Genomic DNA, 11,076 nt, shown 5'->3' with positions numbered 1-11,076 from the left:
GTGTAGAACAGCTTGAGTTAAATTTGGCCAACATTGGCTGACAGCATTACCTGCTACCTGATTCCTGCTGAAGGACTTTTGCCCGAAACGCTGATTCTCCTGCTTCTCAGATGCTGCTTGACTTGCTGTGTTTTTCCAGCACCACACTCTCGACTCTGATCTCCAGCATCTGCAGTCCTCACTTTCTCTTACCTGCTACCAAAGGGAGACCTAATCTTGGAAGTTGGGAACTTCCTGCGAATAAAGTACAAAATATATTGGTATTTTGACATTGATGAGCTAAAAATTGAAAGCCATCAACAACTTAAGAAAGCCCAATTTTGTTTGATTCAATCCAAGTTTTTTGGGGCGAAGTTGATGAGGCTGATATAGTTGATGTTATGTATCTGTATTTTGAAAAGGTATTTGACAAAGTAACATATCAGATTTGTTATTAAAATTAAATGCATCAATATTAAAGATATTGTAACAATTGGCTAAATCTTATATTTTTGGCTGTGAGTTCCTTGGGTTTCTAATGGAGGTTCTTGCTGTGGGACCTAGTATGATTTCTTGCTTTATCTTGCCAGACTCGCCACATCAATTTCCTAACCGGCCCACTGGTGTCCCTTTCCTTTGATTCAAACCTCAGCGTACCGTGTACCGTGCCCAGACTGACTTGACACTGTTGCACTGTCTGCTGGAAGACCAACATCACTTGCACTCCTCATTTCATTTTATAACGCCCACTGTGTCCCTGGACGTGATGTGTCAGTCTGCAGCTGTCCTGCACTGTCCCAGACATTTGCTGTGACCTGGAGTTCCTACTGGACAAGTCGGTGCAGACACGAGATTTCCTCTTCCTCCTGCATCAGCCAAAACTGGTGTCAGCTATTCTCCTGTTTCCTCACTTTTCGTCTTTGATTATTTTTGTGAATTATCCCGATGAGCACAAGATGCAAAACTTTGACAAAATGGATTTTTATTTTCAGCAATATTCATGAGGTCGTTAGTTGCAAGAAAGCAATAGGTACAAGTGACACTAGTGAATTAAAAATAATAGCTAAGATTAACAGGAGCCAGGAGTGACACATCAAACTCCATCAGGTTCCACACAGGTTCCTGATTTTTCATCCAAGCCTGTATGGCAACTTCAGATTGTGTGGAACTTAATGCAGCCTGCCAGATTAACCCTTTCAGAACCATTCCTTATGCAACATAAACAGCACTGTGGGAGTGTGGACTCTGTACGGTAACACACTACTACTTTCTTAAGGTCAATTTGAGATGGTCAAGCAATACTGGGTCTAGCTAGCAACATCACGTTCTGTGAAAAAATACATTTTTAATATGTTTAATTGTTGGGCTATGCTGTCTTCAGCTGGTTCAGTGGTTGACAATATTGTAATGGGCCCAGGCATCCTGAGCTATCTTAGCTACATCACAATAAGCTAATAAAATTAAAACCCTGTGAGAATATGATCAGTCTCGGCTGTGATGCCATTCAGGGTTGAATATCCCACATGTAATTCAGATATTAGGAGTAATGACTCTGTGAGGTTCTGTATGAGAGAGCAGACAGCTCCTGTGGAGAGTGGATGGTCTTCAGAAGAAGTGCAGAGTATTATGGGTGTGGCAGAAGTGGTGGGCTGAAACCTTTTAAAGTTATTTTGCTGTCATCAGCAAACCCATTAACCATATTTCCTATGCTCACATCTGAATCATTTATATCAATCACAAAAAGCAGTGGACCCAGCACCGATCCTTGTGGCACACTGTTGGTCATAGGCCTTCAGTCCAAAAACAATCCTCCACCACTACCCTCTGTCTCCTACCTTCAAGCCAATTTTGTATCCCTGTATTCCATGTAATCTAACCTTGCTAATCAGTCTTTAGTGTGGAACCTTGGAGAATGCCTTACTGAAGTCCATATAGATCACATCCACCATTCTGCCCTCATCAATCTTCTTTGCCACATCAAGAAATGTAATCAAGTTAGTGAGACACAATTACCCACACACAGAACCATGTTGACTATCCCTAATCAAGGCTTGCCTTTCCAAACACATATAAATCCTGTTCCTCAGGATTCCCTCTAACAACTTGCCCACCACTGATATCAGGCTCACCTGGCTTTTCCTTACCACATTTCTTAAATAATAGCACCACATTAGCCACCATCCAGTCTTCCAGCACCTCAGCTGTGGCTATCAATGACACAATATCTCAGCAAGGGGCCCATGAATCATTTCCCTAGCTTCCCACAAAGTTCTGGAAACACATGATCAGGTCTCGGCGATTTATCCACTTTATGCAATTTAAGAAGTCTAGCACCTCCTCCTCTGTAATGTGGACAATTTTAAATATATCACTACTTATTTTTCCAAGTTCTTCATATCCTCTCTACAGTAAATATTGATGCAAAATACTCATTCAGTGTCCCATCCATCTCCTGTGGTTCCCCACATGCACAGCCATGTTGATCTTTAAGGTGATTCACCTGATGAAGGAGCATCGCTCTGAAAGCTAGTGTGCTTCCAATTAAACCTGTTGGACCATAACCTGGTGTTGTGTGATTTTTAACTTTGTACACCCCAGTCCAACACCGGCATCTCCGAATCATTTAAGGGGACGGATAGTGAAGAATACAACGGGATCATGATCAGGTGGGCTGATGGGCCAAGGAGTGGCCGATGGAGTTAAATTTAGATAAACGTGAAATGTTGCATTTTGGTAAAGCAAATCAGGGCAGGACCAATATATGTAATAGTAAGGTCCTGGGTAGTGTTGCTGAACAAAGACCTTGGAGTGCAAATTCATCGTTCCTTGAAAGGGTTCAGAAAAGATTTGCAGGGATATTGCCAGAGTTGGAGGGTTTGAGCTATAGGAAGAGGCTAAATAGGCTGGAGCTATTTTCCCTAAAGTGTCAAAGGCTGAGGGGTGACCTTATAGAGGTTTGTAAAATCATGAGGGGCATGGATAAGGTGAATAGCCATGGTCTTTTTCCCAGGGTGGGGGAGTCTAAAACTCGAGGGCACAAGTTTAGGTGAGAGAGGAAAGATTTAAAAGGAACCTAAAGGATAACGTTTTCATGCAGAATGTGGTGTGTGTATGGACTGAGCTTCTGGGGAACTTGTGGAGGATGGTACAATTACAACATTTAAAGGGCATTTGGATGGGTATATGAATAGGAAGGGTTTGAAAGGATTTGGGCCAAATGCTGGCAAATGGGACTAAATTAATTTAGGATATCTGGTCAGCATGGATGAGTTGGACCAACTGGTCTGTTTCCATGCTCTTAATCTCCATGACGAGTCAGTGGATTATTGTCGACTTGGCAAAAATTCTTGGTTTTTAAATTATTTCAAACTTGAATGCTCTTGCCCTCTGCTGGTTAGATTTAGAATAACAAGACAAATGCAAGAACATTTCACCACCAAATTCATAGTTACTCTATAGTTCATGATGGAAAATTATTAATGCGGACAACATGTATAAATTTGTTGTACTGACAGTTTTTCTTTTGTTGTGTTTGCAATGGGCAGAGCTGATGGAGATTAATGTAAATAAATTGGCACCATGTTTAATAATTCTCTGCTGACACAGGGTGCGCTAAGACTGCACTGGGACTTCCAGAATTGCCCGTGGCTTCAACTACCATCAATGAAGGTAATCAATCAGTTGTTATTAAGCTGGACCTGTGGAGCTGACTGTCTCCTCTTGACCTCCTTCTCTGTAACCAACTCTAACCCCAAGCCTTGAGGACTTTGCTGATGCCAAGCCATTGACATTGCCATCAGCACAAGCTGCCTATAGAGGGGGAACCAGGAGTGACAGTTTTTGGCAAGTAAGCAGATAAGGCCAGAGGATTGATCTCCATTGATTCTCAGGCCTTGAATGATGCTGTCAGTTTACCACAAAGTAGGGACATTTTCAAGCCGAAATCCGATCAAGCCCACGTAGGTTTGGCCATCAATAGTAAACGTAGAAAATAGGAGCAGGAGTAGGCCATTTGGCTCTTTGAGCCTGCTCTGACACTGAATATGATCACGGCTGATCATCCAACTCAGTGCTGTGCTCCTGCTTTCTCGGCATACTCTCTGATCCCTTTGGCTCTAAGAATTATTATCTAAGTCCTTTATGAAAACATGCAATCACTTGATCTCAACTGCTTTCTATGGCAAAGAATTCCAAGGCTCTCTGGATGAAGAAATGCCCCCTTATATCTGTCCTAAATGGCTTACTCCATATCCTTAAACTGCGACCCCTAGTTGTGATTCTCCAATCATTGTGAATGCCCTTTTTGCATATATCATGACTAGTCCTGTTAGAAATTTATAGGTTTTATTAGACCTCTAAGCCTCCCATTTTTCTAAACTCCAGTGTATATAGTCCTAAAAGATCCAGTCCCAGTCTCCAGTCTCTCTGGAATCTACAATTTGTTCCTGAGTGGTGTTACTTTGTCATCAGATCAAGCTACTCGTGACCATAAAGAGTTGGGTCATTGCAGGATCCTGGCCAAACTCCAAAGCTGAAAATTAGCCTATTGTATTGATTTGGTCACGTTCCAGAAATGTTGAGCTCTAAGACATACCAGTCTTTGTTAGGGAACCAGCTAATGCAGGGCTCAAATAATCTCATTGCTCCCAATAATTTGCTTCAACACACATCTCTAGCCACAGTGAAATAATGTCCTTCAATACAGAAGTGGCTGGGGGTGTTAGCGATGAAGATATCCTTCAGGGTGTAGTACCAGCCACAAGCATTAACTGTCGCAGTAGAATAATTAGACATGTATGAGAACGTATTCAGGATCAGAAATCAATTGCTCTCAAAACAATTACTATTTGTAATGACTGACCAGTGATGCACTACAATACATACACAGGCAAACATACCACTGACTTCTAACACAGATGGAGCTCATAATTGAGAAGCAGAAGATATGCATTTTCTATTAATTCACAAGATAAAGGCATCACTGATCTTCTTGACAAATGAGTAACATGCTAGGCCATTTCAAAGGCATTTAAGAGTCAACCACAGTGCTGTAGACCTGGATTGTCTCCCATGCTAACCAGGTAAGGATGACAAGATTATTTCCTCTGGAGAACAGTAGTGAATTAGGAGGGTTGTACTAACTTTTTATTTCACATCTATTAAAATGACTCATTTTAAATCCCCCAGCTGCTATGGTGGTATTTGAACTTGTATCTCTTCATTATAAAGTGAAGAATGAGAAAATAACAGAAATGTAAACATTTTGGACTGAATTTTCCCAGCTCCTGAACAATGTGGGTAATGGTGAGCGAATTGGGAAAATATGGCGAGATTGGAAAAATTAGATTCTTGATGTCAGGATGAAAGGTTTTAATGGTGAAACAAGGATCTCGCTAGTGACCTTGCATACAACATGAGGATTGAACATCGCCACCCACAGCTCCAGGCTACAACATGTTGTCACTACAACACAGACCCTTGGACAGACAGTTGGCTCAGTTGGCTGATTGGCTCTTATGGCTCAGATTGATGCTAACAGCACAGGGTTCTGTTCCCACTCCCGTTGCTGTGGAATTGCGGCCTGACTCCTTGTTCTACCTACGGTAGATACTGTGGCTCTAGAGGTTGAACTTGCCTTCAGACGGTTAACCAAAGGAGATGTAACTGGTATCATGTATGCAGTACTGGACACTCTGATATATTTTGTACCCCTTAATGCTACCAGCATTTAACAAAATCAAGCATCCCGCTAACCCTGCTCTTCTCAACCAATCTCACAAAGAAATTTGGGAAAATCTTGTATGATTAGAAAGTAGACTGAATACATTCTTGGGAAAGTGAGGACTACAGATGCTGGAGATCAGAGTCAAGATTAGAGTGGTGCTGGAAAAGCACAGCAGGGCAGGCAGCATCCGAGGAGCAGGAAAATTGATGTTTTGGGATTTTCCTACTCCTCGGATGCTGTCTGACCTGCTGTGCTTTTCCACCACCACTCTAATCTTGACTCTGAATACATTCTCGTCCCAATATTGCATTCAACCATCTGAGGCCATAAAGGACATAAATTAAATGCACTTTTGTACCTGCAAAGGTGTACCTATTGGAGAGTAACATGTGGCTTACTGCAATTCAGAAGAATACAGCACTCCCTGTGAGACATATGCCAGTTGGAAGTGATAGTGATACAGACTCCAGCTGGAACTGAAAGGTATCAGCCAGCCTGGAGCCTGATCTTCGAAGCTCTCATGAACAAGGCATCTCTTAAGTAGACCCTGGAGGTCAAAATGGTGATGAAAGCTAACATGCATTCTCTTTACACAAAAGAAAATATATCTCAAAAAGCTGTTTATTTTCCTTCTGGTTGAATTGCATTGAACATTGGTTCGCTGTTCAATAGAGCTTCTGTCACAATACATTTTTGACAGACTTGGCATTTTTCTGCTGTGCCTGACATGAATGTCACCTGACTGTTAATTTGTGTGTATAATTCAGTTGCTCGATAATGACATGCCTCAGTAAGGTCGTAATTACAGCTTTCTTTTCTTTCCAGTCTGTTATTGTAACAGATTGGCTCCTGCCTTGATTGTTATTCAGCATTCGACTTTCTCCTGGCAACTTGAAGAAAGAGAAACTTCTTTTGTTCAGCTTAGAGTGATTCTGATGGGAAATTGCCACCTGAAACAAACATTAATTGAAGATGAATCCATACTCTTCCTGAAATGTGTGTTTCCCTGGTAATACTAAATATTGTACATTTTAATTAACAGCTAAATATAAATTACGGCTTTTGTTGTGTTTATGTTCTTTCAGTTGTCCTCTCATGCTACAGATTGTTTAGGGAATAGTGTGTATGATTGTGATTGGATGTATATATTTGGCTGCTTTTCTCTTTAGGCAATCTCAGGCCTGCATACGGTAATATTGTATTTATCAGATTTGACGAGATGTTGAGTTAATTCAAATTGGGATTCTGCAATCCAAACTCATAGGATGAGATTTCATTGTACCTCCTGGTTTCACATGAAAGAACTTGAGGAAAGCTGACCCTACACATACAGTGACAGATTGTTATACATAACTGTTTACTTTTAAAAGCTCACACAACATACAGTAAGCTCGCAGCCCTAAGCAAGGAACAGTAGTTTTGTTACAGAAGCTGCCAGACTGTGTGCTGGATGAAAGGGAAAACAAAAATTTGAGCAATAAGCCAGAGATAAGGTTTCCAAGTTTTCTGATGTGATGCAGGGGTCCAGGGATGGGGAGAGATTTCTGTAGGAAACCAGGAGGTCCTCAAGATCTGTGAGGAGCATAGGAGGAACTTTCGGTATTATAATCTAAATAGCTACTCTGTAATACTGCCTGATTCTTTTGTTTTATAAGCCTATACATGCGCTCCCCAGAGCTTTCCACTCACTTATTTAGTTTAAAGTCCATTCTACAGCCCTAGTTATTTGGTTTTGCCAGGACACTGGTCCAAGGCATCCTGAAGAAGGGTTACACCCGAAACGTCAACTTCCCCAATATCCTGATGCTGCCTGGCTTGCTGTGTTTTTCCAGCCTCCTGTTTGTCACCCAAGATCCACAAGCTCAGCTACCCCAGCTGACCCATTGTCTTGACATGCTTCTGCCCCACCGAACTCATCTCGTTCTATCTCGACTTTATTCTCTCCCCCTCGGTTCAGGCACTTTCCACCTACATCCCCGCCTACAACCACACTCTCCATCTCTTCAGTAACTTCCAGTTCCCTAGCCCCCAGCACTTTATCTTCACTATGGAAATGCAGTCATTCTCAAGGATGGCCTCCAGGTTCTCAATTTCTTCCTCTCCAACAGACCCATCCATTCCCCCTCCACCAATACCCTCCTCTGCCTCGCCGAACTGGTAATCACCCTGAATAGCTTCTCCTTTAACTTCTTCCATTTCCTCCAAATCCAGCGAGTGGCCATGGGCACCTGAATGGGCCCCAGCTACCCCTGCCTCTTTGTCGCCTATGTCGAACAGTATCTTTGCAGACACTGTGCCCCAATTCTTCCGCTGTTACATCAAAGATTGCATTGGTGCAGCATCCTGCACCCAGGTTGAACTGGAGCAGTTCATTGACTTCACTTGCAACTTCCACCCTGCCCTCAAATTCACTTGGTCCATCTTGGACACCACCATCCCCTTTCTTGACCTTTCTATTTCCACCTTCAGTGACTGTCTCCAGACGGACGTTTACCACAAACCTACAGACTCCCATAACTACCTGGACTATACCTCCTCCCACCCAATATCCTGCACGAACACCATCCTGTTCTCCCAATTCCTGCCTCCACTGCATCTGCTCAGACGAGGAGACATTCCACTCCCAAGCTTCCTAGATGTTCACCTATTTTGAACAAAGTGCTTTTCCCCCTTTTGTCATCCAGACAGCCTTCCACCTCAATGCCTCCATTCCCTGTTCCACTGCTCTAAGCCCCATCCCTCCAAATGCAATAAAGACAGAGTCCCCCTTGTCCTCACCTACCATCCCACCAGCCTCCACATCCAAAGCATCATCCTTACATACTTCTGCCAACTCCAACTAGACCCCACCACCAAGAACATCTTCCCCTCCCCATCCTTTGCTGCCATCTACAAGGACCATTCCCATCGACAGTCCTTGGTTTGTGCCACTCCCCTCATCAATGCCCCTGAAACCAAGGTGCCTTCCCCTGCAACTGGAAAAGATGCAAAACCTGCCGATATACCACCCCTTTCACCTCCATCCAGGGTCCCAAACTGTCCTTCCAGGTGAGACAGAGATTCACCTGCATCTCCTCCAACCTAGTTTGCTGCATCAGGTGCTCCCGACATGGTCTTCTCTACATTGAGAAGACTGAACGTAAACTTATGGAATGGTTCACTAAACATCTCAGCCAGGCCCACAGGGGCCAACTAGACCTCCCAGCCAGTGCCCATTTCAATTCCCCTTCCCACTCCCTTTCTGACATGATCATCCTTGGCCTCCTCCATTTCCACAATGAATCAAACCACAAATTGGAGGAACAACACCTCATCTTCCACCTGGGCAGCCTGTAGCCCAGAGGACTCAACATTCAGTTCTCCAATTTCAAATAATCTCCCTTCCCTTCCCCCGACTCCCTTCCCAGCCCCCCGCCTCCCACCCCTCCCAGCCATCTACCGGATTCATTCTTCCCATTGACCAAACAGGTCGTACCCTCTACCTGTCTTCACCCATCCCCACTTCACCACCCTGCCCCCACCACCCCCTTTATCTACAGCTTTCACTACACCCGCCCCAGTCCTGAAGAAGGGTTACACCCAATATGTCAACTTCTCCACCTCCTGATGCTGCTTGGCTTGCTGTGTGCTTCCAGCCTCCTGCTTGTCTACTTAGGACACTGGCCCCACCACACATCAGGTGAAGCCATTCTCAACAGCTACCTTGCAGGCCAGTGTCAGTGCTCCCTGAACTGAAACCCATTCCACCCACACTGTTCTTTGAGCCATTGAATTCGCTGCCTTTATTTAGCTTTGCCAGTTTGCCTGTAGCTCAGGTAGTGATCCTGAGATTCTGGGAATCTTGGAGGTTCTGCTTTTCAGTTTAGCTCCTAACTGTTCAAAATGTTTCAGCAGAATCTCTTTGCTATTTCTACCAATGTCATTGGTCTCAACCTGGATGACAACTACTGGATCCCTCCCCTACTTCTCCAAGTTCTTCTCCAGTCCCAAGGAGACATCCTTAACCCTGGCACCGGGTGAACAATACAACTTTTGGGCCTTACTCATTTTTGGTTGCAGAAAACAGTCTTTAATTGTGTCCTTAATTATACTGTCCTCCACTCTACTATATTCTTATTTTCTGTCCCCACTTGAATGGCTCCCTGTACAAAGGTGCTGCTGTCAGTTTGCTCATCCTCTCCTGCACACGTTACTGTTGTCCATACAGTTTACAAGAAATTCCTAACTGTAACTGTGGGGTCTGGTTAATAGCTACTCAGAGGTTAATTATGTATGTTTTCATTGAACTCTTTGCGAGTAAATATTTTACCTCATTTGATTGGAACTGTCTAAAGTCTCCCATTTAAATGGAGACTTTCAGAGGGACCAGTGGCAAATTCAATTTCACTGTCTCCTTTCATCAGGCTTGAGCTCAAAAAGTGGGTTGGTGAAATGACCTGACCTGACCTGTCGGGGATGGAGCTGCAGTACACGCTCATCAAAGAGTTGTTGAAGCAGAACCACACTGGTCAGTTGTGGGAATGGCATCTGGTAAGCTGGGTGGAAATCAGATATCTGAGACTCCATGGGGGTATGCAAGGTAATAAATGAGGTGTGTTTGGTAAAGCAGGGTGAGAAAATGCGCTAGGACTCACATTGAAAAACTCTTCAAAAAACACAGTGCCACTCAGAGTTAGCCAAAAAACCCCATAAGATTCAAAAACAGAAATGGCTGAAGAAACTCAGAAAGTCTGGCAGCATCTGCGGAGTGGAAGTAGAGTTAAGGTCTCAGATCTGGTGACCCTTCTTCAGAACTATGTTCTATGTTCTATGTTCTATGTTCTTCTATGTTCTATGTTCTACATCAGAACTGATGAAAGGTGGTATGTATGCTGAAGATGGGAAGGGTTTGGTGCGCGTGGCAGAAAGGAGTTTGTGAGAGGTGGAGATGGAGCTCAGAATGAGAGAACAGCAGTGGGGCAGACAAAGGGATGGATAATGGTGAGCTGGGGAGAAAGAAAAGCTGTTGGACTGTTCTGTATCACCTGTCCTTCATGGAGAAGTTTATGAAGAAAAACACCTTTGACCACAAGTCCATCAGGAAGTGGTCAGCACGTAGTGTCCTTGAGACCCTTCAGGAAAAGGAGAGGGTGGATCCTATCGAGCGGTCCCCTGAGCAGACTATCAAAGCCATTTGGCAGAATGCCTCATCGCCAGAACTTTCCAACAAGCACCAAGACATGGCTTGGCTGGTGGTGTGAAGGGTTCTGCCTGTGAGATCCTTTATGCACGCCCGGACTCTCAGCCGCACCGCACGCTGCCCTCGAAGCAGCTGCGGGGGGGACGAGACTGTCACACACCTCCTTCTGGAATGTGCCTACGCAAAGGAAGTC

This window comes from Chiloscyllium plagiosum, chromosome 14, assembly GCF_004010195.1.
Source record: "Chiloscyllium plagiosum isolate BGI_BamShark_2017 chromosome 14, ASM401019v2, whole genome shotgun sequence".
Lineage (NCBI taxonomy): Eukaryota > Metazoa > Chordata > Chondrichthyes > Orectolobiformes > Hemiscylliidae > Chiloscyllium > Chiloscyllium plagiosum.
The sequence above is the reverse complement of the archived record's forward strand: the minus strand, read 5'-3'. Positions refer to the sequence as shown.